General features: G+C 41.4%; 1 protein-coding gene and 1 pseudogene across 1 annotated transcript in view; one reads left to right on the forward strand and one right to left on the reverse strand.

Moving 5' to 3' along the window:
* LOC142435629 (cullin-4B-like) overlaps positions 1 to 18,340 on the reverse strand; it is a 170,884-nt gene that overhangs the window by 135,491 nt on the left and 17,053 nt on the right. The window lies entirely within an intron of this gene.
* On the forward strand, positions 10,365 to 10,936 carry LOC142435612 (nuclear transport factor 2 pseudogene; annotated as a pseudogene).

The following is an 18,340-nucleotide window of genomic DNA, read 5'->3' on the forward strand; positions in this document are numbered from 1 at the left end:
AAAAGGATAATCACAAAGTACTATGAAGGTTTGTATTCTAATGAATTCAGAAACCTGGAAGACATGGATAAATATTTAGAAAAACAATCTATCCCTAGATTATCTGAGACAGAGATCAAGAACCTCAACAAACCCATAGCGAAGGAAGAAATAGAGAGTGTCATCAAAAACCTACCAAGGAAAAAGGCCCCAGGGCCAGATGGCTACACAGCAGAATTTTACCAAACATTCAGGGAAGAGCTGACACCGATCCTCCACAAAGTATTCCAGAACATAGAAAAGAACGGCAAGCTCCCAAACTCATTTTACGAAGCCAGCATTACTTTGATACCCAAACAGGGAAAAGACCCCACAGGTGTAGAGAATTATAGACCAATATCTCTAATGAACATAGATGCAAAAATCCTTAACAAAATATTGGCCAATAGCATACAAAGGAACATCAAACATATCATTCACCACGACCAAGTAGGATTCATCCCAGCGATGCAGGGACGGTTTAACATCCGAAAATCCATCAATATCGTACACCACATCGAGAAGAAAAAGGATAAAAACCATATGATAATATCCATAGATGCACAAAAAGCATTTGACAACATCCAGCATCCATTCCTAATCAAAACACTCATGAAGATAGGATTGGAAGGTAAGTTCCTCAAGCTCATACAAGCTATCTAAGAAAGACCAACAGCCAACATCATAGTCAATGGAGAAAAGACAAGAACAATACCACTGAAAAAGGGTACAAGACAAGGATGCCCCCTGTCCCCTCTTCTATTCAATATCGTTTTGGAGGTTCTGGCTAACAACATAAGACAGCGGAAGGACATCAAAGGGATCCAGTTGGGAGAGAAGGAGGTGAAACTATCGTTATTTGCAGATGACATGATCCTATACATTGAAGACCCCCAAAACTCCACAGTTGGAATACTTACAGCAATAGAGGAATACGGAAGAGTAGCAGGATACAAGATCAATAAACAGAAGTCAGTAGGGTTTCTATACACATCGGACAGGGCCATGGAAGAGGCTATTAAGAGGGAAGTACCCTTCACAGTAGCCAAGAACAAACTGAAATACCTAGGAATATACTTAACAAAAAATATTAAAGACCTTTATAAGCATAATTATAAAACCCTATTACAGGAAACTAAAAGTGACCTTCACAAATGGATGAAGCTCCCCTGCTCATGGTTAGGTAGGCTGAACATAGTAAAGATGACAGTTCTTCCTAAAGCACTCTACAAGTTCAATGCTATACCAATCCAATTACCATCAACCTTCTTCAAAGAATTGGAAAAACTGACCACCAACTTCATATGGAGAGGGAAGAAACCCAGAATTAGCAGAGAACTCCTCAAGAAGAAGGACACAATTGGAGGACTCGCCCTACCTGATTTTAATGCCTACTACACAGCTACAGTGGTCAAAACAGCATGGTACTGGCACAATGATAGACACTCAGACCAGTGGAAAAGAATAGAAAGCCCAGGAGTAAAATCATCAGCATATAGACAACTGATCTTCGACAAGGGTCCCAAAAACGTCAAGTGGGAAGCAGATGCCCTCTTTAATAAGTGGTGCTGGAAACAATGGATATCCACATGTAGAAAGTTGAAACAAGACGTCTACCTCACCCCATGCACAAGAATACACTCAAGATGGATCACAGATCTTGAAGTCAAACCCCAAACCATCAGGACCATTAAGGAGGGAATCGGGACTAATCTCAGAGCACTGGCCCAGGGAGCACATAGGCTCACTGCAACAGGGAAGGGGACACACGCAGGTGATCTGGAAATCGACAAATGGGATCTAATAAGAATAAAACACCTGTGCACCTCGAAAGACTTTGCCAAGAGGGTGACAAGGCAACCCACAGACTGGGAGAAGATTTTTAGTAATGACACGTCAGACAAAGGGCTCATTACTGAAATCTACAACACCATCATGACCTGCAAAAAGAGGAAAACAGTTAACCCCCTAAGGAAGTGGGCAAAAGAAATGAGAACTTTCACTAGAGAGGAGATCAATATGGCCAATAAATATATGAGAAAGTGCTCGAAGTCCCTTGCCATAAGAGAAATGCAAATCAAAACAACAATGAGATACCACCTAACACCCCTGAGGCTAGCCCAGATCAGTAAATCAGAGAGCAACAAGTGTTGGAGGGGCTGTGGTGAAGTAGGAACCCTCCTCCACTGCTGGTGGTCGTGCAGATTTGTACAGACACTGTGGAAAGCAATCTGGCGATACCTAAAGAAAATGGAAATTGATCTACCTTACGACCCAGCCATCCCTCTACTGGGCATATACCCGGTTGAAGCAACAAATAAAACACGACCAGTCATATGCGCTCCAATGTTTATTGCGGCACAATTCATAATAGCAAAGACTTGGAAACAGCCTAAGTTTCCATCGATAGACTAGTGGATTAGCAAACTTTGGCACATACACACAATGGAGTATTATGCAGCACTAAAAAGCACCGATGAGCACATGAAACACGTTATTTCATGGGAAGAGCTGGAAGGAATTATGTTAAGCGAGGTAAGCCAGACCCAAAGGGACAGGTACAACATGAGTCCCCTGAGGTAAGTACAATCAGCATGACAGAAATGGGGCATTAATCCACCCAAGGGGGGGTATGGTTTATATCCCCACAGGGAAAGTGGGACCAGACTTCAACACAGTGTCGCAAGGTGTGAATGCAATATCCCGGCGTGGAGTAGGGAACCGGTGGAGAGGTCTGGGAGGCTGGCCCAGCACCATAAATTAAGTGGATTCCTGCCCCTCCCCCGAAAAGAATTTGTTCCAAAGGACGACATTGACTCTGCAGCTATGGGAGATGGACATATTTGATCAGAGCACACGGGAGCAGATGAAGGGGCAGGAGGAGAGAGTGGACGACAGCCTGGCCCACCAGGCCCTGATGATGATGTTCCTGAGTAGAGCACCAGTCCACAGAGAGAACAACATGGCTGGCCCTACTATGAGACATGATGCCCCTCAGTGACTAAGGGCGATACAGGGGACAGCAACGGAGACACAGTGTGGGAATTGCACCTGACCTGATCCCACCACACCGAGGCAAAGCACTGGGGGAGTGCAGCGGAACAGCAAGGGAATGGAGTGGCAAGGTACCCAGGGAATGCTGAAAGTGGACTCTCGGGCCAGGGGGTGGTGCCCCAACAGCCTGGACTGGAAAACGCTCCTAAGGGCCAGCAAAGATCCCTGAACTAACTACAAGCTTTTCTCTTGTGAACTGTTTTGTTCTGTTCCTTTTCAGTGGTTTGTTTTGGTTGTTTTGTTATCTGGTTGTATACTGTTGCTTTGTGTTCCTCTGTCTAGTTTTCGTGCCATGTTAGTGACTCCACAGGTCTGTCTGAATAGGACAGGCTGGATGAACTATCTGGATGAAAAACAATGGGACCGACAGTTCCGGGGGGACTTGGGGTGGGGGGGGTAGTGGGGGTAAGGAAGTGGTGTTAACAAACCCAGGGACAAGGGAAAAACATGGGACCCCAAATGGTAGAGAAGGGGGAGTGGCAGGCCTGGTGGGAAATGATCAAGGGTAAGTTTGCTTAGAGAAGAGGTATACTCTAGCTCAGGTGGCGATGAAGCATCGTAGTAGGGCAGGAGGAAGGTCAAGGGAGATGGAGGAAAGAGCTAGGAGTCAAAGGGCATTCATGGAGGTCTAGACAAAGACATGTACATGCAAATATATATAGGAGGTTGGGGAAATAGATCTTTGTGTCTATATTTATAGGTCAAGTATTAAGGTGGCGGAAGGACCTTGGGCCTCTACTCAAACACTCCCTCTATGCATGAATACCTTCTTTTAATAAATTGGAACTCCATGATGCTCACTCTCCCGACACAACAGCTGGAGCCAAAATGGGTGAACAAGTAAATGTGGTGAAGAAAGCTGATGGTGCCCGGCTATCAAAAGAGATAGTGACTGGGGTCTTAAAGGCTTGAAGATAAACAAGCGGCCATCTAGCTCAGAAGCAACAAAGTCTACATGGAAGAACACACCAGCCTGTGTGATCGAGTGGTCCCAAAGGGATCAGTTACCAGGCATCAAAGAACAAAAAATCATATCATTGACTGCACACCTCCATGATAGGATCGCTGAAGACAAATGGGTGCACAAGCAAATGTGGTGAAGAAACCTGATGGTGCCCGGCTATCAAAAGAGATAGTGTCTGGGGTCTTAAAGGCTTGAAGGTGAACAAGCGGCCATCTAGCTCAGAAGCAAATAAGCCCACATGGAAGAAGCACACCGGCCAGTGCGATCACGAGGTGCCCAAGGGACCAGATATAAGGCATCATGCAAAAAAAAAAGATATAAGTGGGTGCATGTATGTGTATATATGTGTATATGTATATATGTATGTGTATATATATATTATATTAAATGAAGGGGGAAGTGCAGAGTGGAGACCCAAGGCCCAAGTGTCGGCCAATGGAGATCCCCTCATAGAGGGGCTTAGGAGAGGAGATGGGTTAATTAGGGTGTGAGGTAGTATCGATGAAGAACACAGCTTTCCCCCAGATCCTGGATGCTTCCTCCCCCCAACTACCATGATCCGAATTCTACCTTGCAGGGCTGGATAGGACAGAGGCTGCACACTGGTACATATGAGGGTTGGAGGTACAGGGAATCCAGGGTGGATGATACCTTCAGGACCAAGGGTGTGAGGGACGATGCTGGGAGAGTGGAGGGTGAGTGGGTTGGAAAGGGGGAACTGATTACAAGGATCCACATGTGACCTCTTCCCTGGGAGAGGGACAGCAGAGAAGGGGGGAAGGGAGACCCCGGGTAGGGCAAGATATGACAAAATAACGAGGTATAAATTACCAAGGACATATGAGGGAGGGGGGAAAGGGGAGGGGGGGGGAAAGAGGACCTGATGCAAGGAGCTTAAGTGGAGAGCAAATCCCTTGAGAATGATTGGGGCAGGGAATGTATGGATGTGCTTTATACAATTGATGTATGTGTATGTATGGATTGTGGTAAGAGTTGTTTGAGTCCCTAACAAAATGTAAAAGAAGAAAAGAGAAAAAAAATGATTAGGACAAAGACTGTACAGATGTGCTTTATACAATTGATGTATGTATATGTATGAACTGTAAAAAGAATTGTATCAGCCCCAATAAATTGTTAAAAAAATAAAATTAAATTAAATTAAATTTAAAAAAACCACCAAGATCCAGGAACTGATGAAATAGCAACTGAAGTTTAGCAAACTTAAGAAGCACAGAAAGCACTAACATGCCTATGTTGGTCTTAACTGACAAAAAACTCTCAAAGATGTAGATATGTGTCCATCTCAAATAAAGGTAACCAAACAGAATTTAAACTTATGGAAAACTAACACTAGTAATAAATTCAATTAAAATTATGTTAAACAGAGTTTAACAACAGTTAGAGCTGTACGTGAGCAGTTGTCTGCCAAAAAGTCATGCTGAATTCAGAAGAGGTGGTGGACCAAGGGTTACTACTGCTGACATCAGATATCTCTTGTCTGAAAACAGAGAACACTAAAAAGAAGTTTATTCATTATTTTATAGACAATTAAAAGGTATTCCACAGCATGGAACACAACAATCTATGGACAGCACTGCAAATAATGGAAATTTTAGAACAATTTATTGTGCTTCTGTGGAACTTATACATAGACTAATAAGCAGTTGTTTCAACAGAACACGGGGATACTAAGTAGTATCCATCACGGTTCTAACATTTCAGCATAGTTAATTCAAATTGTTTGCTGAATACATAATGAAGAGAAGCCAGATTACATGAAGAAAAATGTGACAAACGGATTGAAGAAGACTCATTGACAGCCTGTGATATGGAGAAATGTGTACTAGAAGAGACTCTGAAAGTTGTTCTTTAACATAGAAAAGTAAATGCAGCTGGAAGACACAGTGAGAGAAGTTGAAATGAACTTCTCTAAAGCTAAAAATGAAATGAACATAAAGATATTACAAATGAATACGGAAGAGTTTACTTTTAGTATGTATTACAAGTAATAGATGAAAGCAATTATCTCAGATTTCTAGATACTGAAGAGTTTAAACAAATGGTGAATTTAAAAAAAAACTTGAGCTAGGAATGGTAGGAATAATAGGAAGTCAGTTATTCTTAACTGTTCCATATTCTACTACCTACCCAATTCAGTGCATCCATCCTAGGCAACAATGATTGGCAATGGAAACAGAGGTGTTCAAAGAATAACAGCTCTCCCCCAAGAAGAATTTGTTTCAAAGGATGACATTGACTCTGCAGCTCCATGAGAGGCACATATCTGATCAGAGCACACGGGAGCAGATGAAGGGCAGGAGGAGAGAGTGGAACACAGCCTGGCCCACCAGGTCGTGAGGATGATGTTCCTGATTAGAGCAGCCAGTCCACAGAGAGAACAACATGGCTGGCCCCACTATGAGACATGATGCCCCTCAGTGACTAAGGGCGATACAGGGGACAGCACCGGAGACACAGTGTGGGAATTGCACCTGACCTGATCCCACCACACCGAGGCAAAGCACTGGGGGAGTGCAGCGGAACAGCAAGGGAATGGAGTGGCAAGGTCCCCAGGGAATGCTGAAAGTGGACTTTGGGGCCAGGGCGTGGTGCCCCAACAGACTGGACTGGAAAACATTCCTAAAGGCCAACAAACAGTCTTTGAACGAACTACATGCTCTTCTTTCTTGAAAAAAAAAACACAAAGAATAACAGCTGACAACTTCAGGCAAAGGCCTATTGTTAAGCTTCCTCAGAGAGCACACAGTTAAATTAGCCAATGCCAGTATTCACAGTGAGGGATATGTTAAGAAGACTAGTAAAGCAACAAATCTGATTGTCCCAAATGAGGGTGCTCTTGTAAAATAGCGGTAAAAGAGCTCCCAAGCCAGGTTCCTGGAATTAAATAGTTCTCAGAGGGTACACCAAAGTGAGAGGCATATGCATGGAATAGCCTTGGGTACAAAAAAAATAGTGATGTTGAGTGTTTTTTAAAAGGGTATGAACTAGCCATGGACAAGCAGGTGGACACTGAGCTACTTAATTCTGACCACAGTCTAAGAATAGTTCAGATAACATGGTCCTGCTCAATACTCCCCTTCATGACGCGATCACTGAAGATAAGGGTGCTACAGCAAAGTGGAAGAAAGCACATGGTGCCCAACTGCCAACTGGAATAATGTCTGGGGTCTTAAAAGCTTGAATTCAAACAGTTTTTTTTAACACCTCTAATTGGGGTGTCAGTAGTGCGATCCAAAGATGATAAAATCTAAATAAGACGATGGGACTGTTATCAGAGTTTAAACTGTGAACACCCAATTTGTACAAGGCTATGGAGGGCAGTGGAAAACCAAAATCCATCTCCAGTGTATATCCTGTCAGATTACACCTCTACCAGATCCCCTCTGGCTATGGGCAAGGAAATGGTACAGCTTTACAATTAGACTGAGATTACTTTAAACTTGATTACGGTGGATGGAACTAAGGTATAATATGATACTTAAGCAGTTGAACTGTCTCTTGGCCGAACCTGAATTTGTTCAAGGCTTAAATATTTCTCACTTTTCCCACAACAGAAACTGCCTCACTGGCTTACTTAATATGGCTAGTGGTCTTTTCTTTCTTACCTTTTATTTTTATTTTACTTGTATTTTCCTTCCTTCTGTTTTATTTTGTCTTGTTTTTAATTGTTTCTGTCAGGTTCCACAGTTTATGAAGCACAGAAGGAATGATACATAGAGACAATAACTGATGCAATGATTTATCAGTGATGAAGTTGGAGAATTGGGTAGCAGATAATAAAAGTGGAAGCAGGCAGATCACTAGAACTGATTTTAAAATTATTTAAGTTTGGAAGTGTATGGTATGTAAAATTAATATCAAGAAAACTACTAAAAAAGAAAGAAACCAAATTTGACTAAAGGTTACCATGGATAAAGGATGAAGAATTTTTTGCTTAGGGTAAATTGAGTTTAAGTTAATGGTGAAAGGATAATTTGGAAAAGGATATAAAAATGGATGCACAGCACAAAAAATATAATCAATGGCACTGAGTTATACATATAGAAGTTATTGAGGAAGAGAAGGTTTTATTGAGTAATTTTTGCAACAATTAAAACAAAATAACTACACTATGTCCAAAGAAGAATAAAATGTCTTAAAACTGATGTGACTGTGAGTGTAAAACTCTTAAGATGAATGAATATTGAAATATGGGATAGTGCCAATAAAATTTAAGCCTATACTTATGTTTTCTAAAAACAGAGTTAACAATTTCCCACAAAAAATGGCTTTTTGTTTGAAGTCAGGTAAATAAAGGGCCTAAAACATTGAAGCTGAGCCACACACACAACCTTAAGCATTAGAATGTTTGTACTTCATAGCATGTCTACTTGGAATCGATAGACGGAATAAACAAGCCAGAAGAAAGAACATCGGGATGACAGTTCCAGGGGGTCATGGGTGTAGGGGAGCGGGGGAAAGGAAGTGGGTGTTAACAAGCCCATGGACAAGGGAATAACAAGTGATCCAAAATCAGTCTCAAGGAGGGTGTGGGAGGTCTGGCAGGGCTGGATCAAGGGCAATGTAATCGAGAGGAATTCCTAAAACCCTAATGAAGGCAGAACACGATAGTGGGACAAGAGGAAACTACAAAGAAACAGAGGAAAGAACTAGGAGGCAAAGAGTAGTCATAGAGGTTTAAATACAGACATATAAAGATGTAAATATATTTATATATGACAGGGGAACAGATCTATGTACATATATTTAAAGGTAAAGTTTTAACATATGGACAGTGGGCTCCTGCTCAAGTACTTCCTCATCACAAGAACACTTTGTTCTAACAATTCGGCAGTCTGAGATACTCACCTGCCTCGCACAATCGCTGATGACAATGGGTGCACAAAGAAATGTAGTAAAGAAAGCTGATAGTGCCCAGCTAATGAATGATATACCACCTGAAGTCTTAAAAGACCTGAAGATAAACAAGCAACCATCTAGCTGAGACAACAAAACCCACTTAGAAGAAGCACACCGGCCTATCCCAACTAGATCACTGAGGACAAAGTGGATACAAAAACAAAAGTTGCGAACAAAGCTGATGGTGCCCATCTATCAAATGATACAGCATCAGGGGTCTTAACAGCTTGAAGACAATCAGGTGGCCATCTCACTAAGAAACAACAAAGCCCACATGGAAGAAGCACAACCCTGACATGAACCCTAAAGACAAAGTGGGTGCATGGGCAAATGCAGTGAAGAAAGCTGATGGCACCCAGTTGTCAAAATATATAGAATCTGGGGCCCCATAGGCTGGAAGATAAACAAGGGGCCATCTAACTGAAAAACAACAAAGCCCACATGGAAAATGCACACCAGCTTGTGAGATGACAAGGCATTGAAGGGATCACGTATCAGGCATCAAAGACAAAAAAAAAAAACAAAAACATAGCATTGTGATTGAGGGCGAGTGCAGAGTGGGAACCCAGGGCCCATCTGGGGGAAATTAGACATCCACTTGCAGAAGGGTTTATTGGGAGGTGACGAACCAGTCAGAGTACAGTGCAGCAATGATGAAACATACAATTTTCCTCTCGTTCTTGAATGCTTTCTCTTCCCCCGCCCACTATCATGATCCCAATTCTACTTTACATAACCAGCTGGACCAGAAGATGTACACTGGCATGGATAGGAACTAGAAATACAGGGAATCCAGGACAGATGAGCCCCTCAAGAACAGTGGCGATAATGAGAAGGTGGAGGGAGGGTGAAGGAGAAAGGGGAAACAGATGACAAAGTCTACTTGTAACCTCCTCCCTGGAGGAGGTGGAGAACTGGGTGAGGAATACATTGGATGGTGTAAAATATGATAAAATAGTAATTATTTATAAATTATCAAGGATTCAGGGTGAGGGGTTAGTGGGGACTGAGGGGACAAATGAGCTGATACTAAGGACTCAAGTAGAAAGCAGGTGTTTTGAGAATGATGATGGCAACCTATGTACGAATGTGCTGGACACAAATGATGTGTGTACAGATTGTAAAAAGAGTTGTATGAGCCCCTAATAAAATCATTTTTTTAAAAAGAATGTTTGTACTTGAGAAGCTGTGAAGACTCACCCAGAATTACTAACAGATTAACCTCTTGTGTGTGGGAGAGAAAATTAAATTTTATTTCATATTGATAGAAACTGTGAAAAAGATTTGCATTTCCCCACAATACAGCAAAATATTTCAATGAAATAAGATATTCACCATAAATGAAATTGTGCTAATTTTTATAACAGAAACATGTCCTTAAAGGAAAATGACTTAGTAAATCTTAATGATGGGTTGCCCCAGAATTGGAGACAGGCCGATTTGGTAACAGATTGGGTCCAGCTTCATTCAGCATTACTACCAGTTATTTGATGACAGAACCCAATCGTGTGCAATTTATATTGACGCCTCATGCCTTGTGTGGGAAGGACAGCAGTTCCAGGGGAAAGCTGCCACTGTGGAGAAGTTGTGTAGCTTTCTGTTCCAGAAAATCCAGCACAGCATGATGTCACAGGACCATAAGCCCACGCCAGATAGCTGCATCCTCAGCAAGGCTGTGGGCCAGCTGAAGGCCAATGAAGATCCCGTGTCATGGGCTATCACCAGATGTTCCTACTAAAGAACATCAACGATACCTGAGTGTGCACCAACGAGATGTTCAGGCTGGCTGCACAACTTCAGCTGACCTCATCCCAGCCAGGCACTCACGCTGATTCCTATTCCCTCCTCCTGCTACTCCCGATCCTACTCATACTCCTTAAGATGCTCCAAACATCGTACACCAGCCAGGCCACAGTGGGAGGTGTGCAGTGCACTGCTGCCACCCAGGTGTTGTGCATGATGTTTGGACAGTTTGGATAGTCACATCTGACAGAAGTTTGTGTTGTACCAGAGCATGCCTGGGAAAGACTTAAGTAATGCAAAAGGTTGTTAGTTTTTTGTAACCATTTAACAAAATTTTAATTATCATTTGAATTATGTCAAAATTCTGAGTGAATTCATTGGCATATAGAAATACACCACATTTTTCTGATGGATTGCTAATTTTATACAATAGTTGGTTTCAACATATGCCTCTAATAAGTAAGCTCTCTGCTATAAGACATCTCATCTTAGAACAAATTATCTCAGAAGTTACTAAGATTTTTAAAGATTTAAGTCTTAAATATTTCAGAACATATCACAGATTAGACCTACCTATATACTCAAATATAAGTTAATCCCAGTATAAGCCGAGGTTCCTAATTATTACCTGGGAAACCAGTAAAACGGATTGACTCAGTATAAGCCTAGGGTGGAAAATGCAGAAGCTATTGGTGAGTTTCAATAATCAAAGCAAATTAAAATAAAATTGCTAAAAATTGAGACATCAGTGGGGTAATGTATTTAAATACTTATTTTTAATAAAAAACATAAATAAAAGGACAACAAGTCATTTAACATTAGTAAACCAGCACAGTCCTAAGTGGGAAATAGGTTCAACAAAAACAATAAGGTATCAACAATGATTCCCTGAGCTCAATCAGCAACCAAGCTAAAATGTAAAGAGTTAAAATCCTTCAAAATTTGATTCTCATCATCATCCATATCCCAATACAAAGTTTCAGCTGGTGTGAGGTCATCATAGACACTGTCCTCATTGAGATCGCCGTCATTACCATCACTGCTGTCATTTTCATACAAAGCGCAGTCTTCACTGCCACCCATAGCATTTGTAATACTACATTTCTGGAAGGCACGTCGCACCATGTCTTCTGGAATGTCTTCCCACCCATCTTGAACCCACTTTGCTATTAACTCTATGTCAGGCTTCATGAGATTTCCTCCTTTTGTTAGTTGGGCTTGACCAGATGACATCCACTCATGCCACATCCTTTGTACACGGCTTTAAAAGGCTTATTCAAAGATACACATAGTAGGACAGCTCTGATTAGTTAGATTTGAGTAAACAAACATTCAAAGCCCTGCAGTGTCAGTGGGGCTTTGAATGAACAGTGGAGAAATGGCAATCACCCGCGAGAAAATGGGCGCTCATCCAGTTACCTCAGGGGTCCCAGAAAGATGTTACACCTCGCTGGGGTACCACTGAGCCGTGTATAAGCCAAACCCCCTTATACACGAGTGTATATGGTAATTATTTTTCTTTTTCTGGAAGGGGGGACTGGAAAAATATTTTATTAAAAATGCCAAGAGAAATCAGTACAATGCACAGGATTCACAATTTCGTTCAAAGGAAACATTCAGAAGCTTCCCCTACCTGAACTACATTTATGAACATATATACATCCAGAAGTTACAATATTACCAGATTATAGAAAACATTTATCTTATTTGTTTTCTATATTTTCCTAAAGTGCTACAATAAATATCTACTCTCATAATAATTAAAATATCGTGTACTTAGTAGCGTGTTTTCATCTCTAGAAATTCTAAGGTTTACATTTTCTGTTTAAAAACCTTTCTACCATTAATTAGGTGGAGGTTTATATACAAGAACATCATTTTTGCATTCAGCAACTAAACAACTTATCAAACCCCTATCAAACACCCAATGCCTTGTCCTATTCCCCATTTGCCTCACTGCTTTTGCCCATAACCCTCTTAAAGGACATTATTTTTCCCTTCCCTCAAGTTAGCACCTACCTATCATCCAACCCATCGTGTCCCTTTCACCCCTTTCCTCTCCTAGGAAATACCAGAGGAAAAAGTTTTTAGTTCCCTAATTTTGAGCAAGCAATTTGTCTTTAGCTGAATCTTGGCAGGAAATGTGCTATGCCTATAAACGCAAACCGCTTCTAAGGCTGCGAGTTAAAAAGAACAGGCAATTGGACTAACACACTCATTTTGTATGGGTCCACTCTTAAAGGGAAGTGGAATGATGCAGCAAAGACTTAGGCTGAATTTGGATGTTTCTTTGGAACCTGTTCATCTGATCTGAAAGATGACAGTGAAGTTAGAGATCTGAAGTTCAAAGAGTTCTTCTGAGTCTTAAGACACAACCTCGCCAAGGGAACTTTGGAGAAAAAGAGTAAGTACAGGGCCAGACAATTAGAAGTGCAAGAAGGTGTGAGTGTACTCCCAAGCTTCCAAACAGTATAAGTTAATCTATATTGTATGACAAGCGCTGGGCTAACCAAATCTTAAATCAAATGTAGCACAGCAGCCTTGGCAATTCCCTAATCTAGGCTGGATTTCTATTATGAATCCAGATCCTCAAATTTTCAAGTTTTATGAAGATTCTTTACATCAAAGAACATGATTGTTCCCTCAGAGTACTGACTGATGGAAATTTATAAACTGGTTTTCTAAAATGGGGAATCATAAAGGCATGAAGTCACTGACTTTTAAGCTTTCTTGGGTATATTTAGTCTCAACATAAATAGGACAAGAGTGAACCCCTATTGAATAGTTTTCTCTTTTCCTAATAAATCTATAGAAAAATCTGGGGGAAATTATTTATAGAAGGATTAAAAATTTAATAGAGCTTACAAGACCTATGAGAAGTCACCCAATAAAAAACATGTTATGGTTGGTCTAGAAGTAAAAAAATGAGAATCAGAAAGTATATAAAATAATAATGGCAACTACTTTTAAGAATATCACATTAGAAAGTCTTGGGTGGAAGAAAACATGGGAGAATATTCAAAAGCATAAGAGAAACCAGGATAACGGACCAAACATAGATGGGATGAAAATAGACTATGGCTATCATGCATGCGGGCAGGAACTAAAATCCAACCCTGTGGTAGAAAAATCATCCATTTTAAAAAAATGTAAACACCCAAACACAATGCCAGGGACTTCGAAAAGTACTAATAATGGATCAAGAAAACAAAAATATAAATGGTGCTACACTAAAGGGCTGCGATGGATGAGAGGTCTAAAAAAATGTGTATGAATTGTTGAGTGTAGGATTAATGATCTGTTCTGTAAATTTTCACCTAGTTAAAGGTTTTTTGGTTTTTTTTAATGAATGGAAGAAAACTTCTCAAACCTGACAAAAAAAACATAAGTTTACACATTCAAAAAGCTCAACAAATTCCAAGTAGAAAAATTCAAAGAAGACCATATATTTTAAATATACTCAAGAAAACCTGAGATAAGAAATAACTGTGGTTTTCTACCTGTGGAAGCTGCAGAGGAAGCTCCTTAAGAGTGTTCCTCTGTGTGCCCCCTCCAAACCCCTCCCTGCCATCCTGTGTAAGTCAGAGTCTCTTAAAGAGTCGGAACCCCTGCAGAAAATCTTTATCAAAGGTTTCAGCTTTTAAACAACAGGCAAGAGTGAGTTGGCAGCGACATTTTGAGCAATGGGGTAGGTTCACAGATTGTGTGGTAATGAAAAATATCAAGACCAAGCACTTCAAGGTGTAGTCACTTATTCTACTGTGGAAGAGGTGAATGCAGCCATGAGTGCAAAGGCACACAATGTCAATGGAAGAGTTGAGGAACCAAAGAGAGGGCTGTCTCACGAGAAGACTCTCAAAGACCAAGTGCCCATTTAACTGTGAAAAAGATCTTTGTCCATGGCATCATTGCAGGATACCCATCTTCCCGACATGATCACTGAAGACAGCCGTGTGTGTAAGCAAATGTGGTGAAGAAAGCTGATGGTGCCCGGCTATCAAAAAAAGATATAGCGTCTGGGGTCTTAAAGGCTTGAAGGCAAATAAGCGGCCATCTAGCTCAGAAGCAACAAAGCCCACAGAGAAGAAGCACACGGCCTAAGCGAACACAAAGTGTTGAATGGACCATGTAGCAGATACAAAGGAACAAAAACAATCATTGTGTGATCACCTTCCTCACATAATGGCTGAAGACGAAAGTGTGCATAAGCAAGTGTGGTGAAGAAGGCGGATGGTGCCCGGCTACTGAGAGATATAGCGTCTGGGGACTTAAAGGCTTGAAAGCAAACAAGTGGCCATCTAGCCCAGAAGCAACCGAGCCCACACGGAAGCAGCACACCAACATAGGTGACCATGAAGGACAGAGGAGACCAGGTCTCCAACATCAAAGATGGGGTGGTGGTGAGAATCACATCACCGTGAAAGAGGGGGAGTGCATGATGCGGACCCAATGCCCACCTGTAGAGAGCTGAACACCCCTTCCAGAGGGGTAGTGAGGAGGAGATGGGCCACACAGGGTTCAGTGTGACAACAATGAAACTCAAAACCTTCCTCTAGTTCCTGAACGCTTCCTCCCCTCCCAATCATCATGACCCCAATCCTACCTTGCCTTGCGGACCTGGTTGTACCAGAGGATGTACAGCGGTGCAGTGGGGATCTGGAGGCACAGGGAATCTAGGACAGACGAACCCTTCAACACCAGCGGTGGGAGTGGCGACACCAGGAAGGAAGGGCATGTAGAAAGGGAGAACCGATCTCGGAGATCTATGTGTAACCTCCTCTCTGGGAGATTGTCAAGGGGGAGGCGGGTGAGGGGAGGCGCCGGGGGGTGTAAGATAAGATATAATAATTATTTATAAACTATCAAGGGACCAGGGGTGGGATCGGGGAGGGAGGGAGATGGGGGGAAAAAAAGGGAAACCGAGCTGATTCCAGGAGCCCAAGTGGAAGGTGAATTATGAGAGTGACGAGTGCAACGAATGTATAAGGGTGCTTTGCTCATTTGATGTATGTACAGATTGTGATAAGAGCCTTATGAGCCCCAATAAAAAGATTTTTTAAAAATTTAAAAAAAAGAAAATGATTAGGGCAAAGAATGTACGGATGTGCTTTATACAATTGATGTATGTATATGTATATGTATGGATTGTGATAAGAGTTGTATGAGCCCCTAATAAAATGTAAAAAAAAATGTTGTGCTTTAATAAGTTCTGCTTTAGATTTAAAGACAGTAGTATTTTAAAAGTGAAATTATGGGGACATTTTTCATGCAATTTTGGCCACTATTTTTTTTAACATTTTATTAGGGACTCATACAACCCTTATCACAATCCATACATCAATTGTGTAAAGCACATCCGTACATTCTTTGCCCTAATCATTTTCTAAGCATTTGCTCTCCACTTAAGTCCTTTGCATCAGGTCCTCTTTTTTTTCCCCTCCCTCCCCGCTACCACCTCCCTCATGAGCCCTTGATAATTTATAGATTGTTATTTTGTCATATCTTGCCCTATCCGGAGTCTCCCTCCCCCGCTCCCTCTTCTCTGCCGTCCATCTCCCAGGGAGGAGGTCACATGTGGATCCTTGTAATCGGTTCCCCCTTTCCAACCCACTCACCCTCCACTCTCCCAGCATCATCCCTCACACCCCTGGTCAGCTGCTATAATAAGACTGATTATATAGACTTTCAAGGCTGATTAATTGTAATTGGGATTTAATAGACTTTTACGTGAAAATTACTAAAAGCAAAAAAAACATCATACACTAAGGAAATTATCAATTCACAACAAATGTTAACAAATCCCTAGCAATTTTCATATAAGTACAGGTATAAACAGAGAAAACACTGACAATGAGAGGAAGAAGGGAAAGTTCTAAAACAATGGTTGAAGATTTCAACACAAGACTTCCAATAATGGGCAGAATATCTACAAGGAAGGTGAATAAGAAAACTGATTATTTGAATAATTCTACATAAGCCAAGTCTTAACAGATATTGGTAGAACAGCACAGCACAATCCTCCTCTCCAATGCTCAGGAGTTAAAAGTTATGGGAACAGTTTTTTGGGGGGATGCTCAATGCATTTTGACATTTCCCAGTCCATGATTTAGTATAAAAATGCACAGGTTTCATTGGTATTTTTCTACAATGGCAGTGTTCTTGCTCGTTCCTCTAAACAAAGGTTAATTTTGTGATTGTGTCAATGAGAAATATAACACATGATTTACAGTGCTGCTTTGGTTCCTTTTAACTTCTTTTTGTCTCCTAATCTTAATATTTTCCCCAAAACTTGCATTTTTCCTAAATGCAGACTGCACATCTTTGCTCTTTTGTATTTTAAATAGGTCTTCTATCACATTTACTTGAACAAGCAATATATTATAGTAACTACTCTTTTGAAGAGTATTGATTGTGGATTCAAGTACAATGAAATGCTTGGCAACATCAATTTGTCCTACGGTTATCATGATGTTCTGTTTTGGTCTAATTGTGAGGACTTTTGGGGAGTACCATCTTAATCAGCAAGTAACTAAAATCTTCTATGTTTTTAGTAAGGTTATGTCACCGGTATGTCACTAGTCCTTAATGAGCCTTCCTCAAATCCTGATGCCATATTCATCTTCATGCAGTCTAGTTTTATAATGACTCATTATCCTATTCCTCTGAACACCAATGAACAGAGTTCAATAATTTAATAAATTGATAAAATCTAGATCTCCCCAAGGAGAATTTTCCTAAACTCCCCAAAATCAACCTCCTACTCCCAAAACCTTTGGTTCTGGTCAACCCAGCTCCATTTTGGCAAATTGGAAAAAGACAGCAAGGCTAGCATTTCAGTCTCGTATTAAAAGGTTTTTTTCCGGCTTGAATTTGGCTTAATTTTAACTCTGTTTGGAAGTTTTGTGTGTCCTCATTTACAATTAATTCTTCTTATTCGCTACATATTCTTCTAGGTATATTTTCCTTCGGTTACTTCTTATTGACTTCTGGGTGGTTTTGTATGCATGTTAATTAATTTCAGGTTACTGTCATTTCTGGGGCTGAAAAACTTTAGTATTTTTCATAAGATTGACTTGATTCTTACAAGCTTTTCTCATTTCAGTTTGTCTGCATATGTACTAGTTTCACCATAAAATCTAATAAATATATGTAATGAAAATTTGTTGGGAATGACTCCTTTTGCTTGCAATTTCTTCTGCTTAGAAATCACACACTAGGGGGACCTCCCTCCAGGAAGATGGCCACCAGATAGGTAGCTCACGCCCAGAGCTGTGAGGAGATCGGTGAGTGGAGAGAGTTGGGGGCGGATTAGGGGTATCAAATCTGCCTGTTCGGTTGCCAAGACCACTCAGAACATCTCTCTGACCCAGACGTGGACCACTATCTGATCGCCAGGGCTCCGTGGACACTCACGGTCTCTGGTACGACGCTCAGGGAGCCCGCTCTGCTGTGACCAGCGCCACAGGGCAGCCAGGTGCACTGCGGAGGCTGCGCCCGCCTCGGCGCTCCGTGCAAACCCACTAGTCAGTAACCTCACCCCGCCTCAGGGTGTACGGGGTCTGTGTGTGTGCTCCAGCCAACATAACCCACACCCCCAACAGATTCCGGACCCACGAGGCACCCCTCGAGGTCCAGCGGACC

This window comes from Tenrec ecaudatus, chromosome Y (genome assembly GCF_050624435.1).
Source record: "Tenrec ecaudatus isolate mTenEca1 chromosome Y, mTenEca1.hap1, whole genome shotgun sequence".
In the NCBI taxonomy this organism is placed as follows: Eukaryota; Metazoa; Chordata; class Mammalia; order Afrosoricida; family Tenrecidae; genus Tenrec; species Tenrec ecaudatus.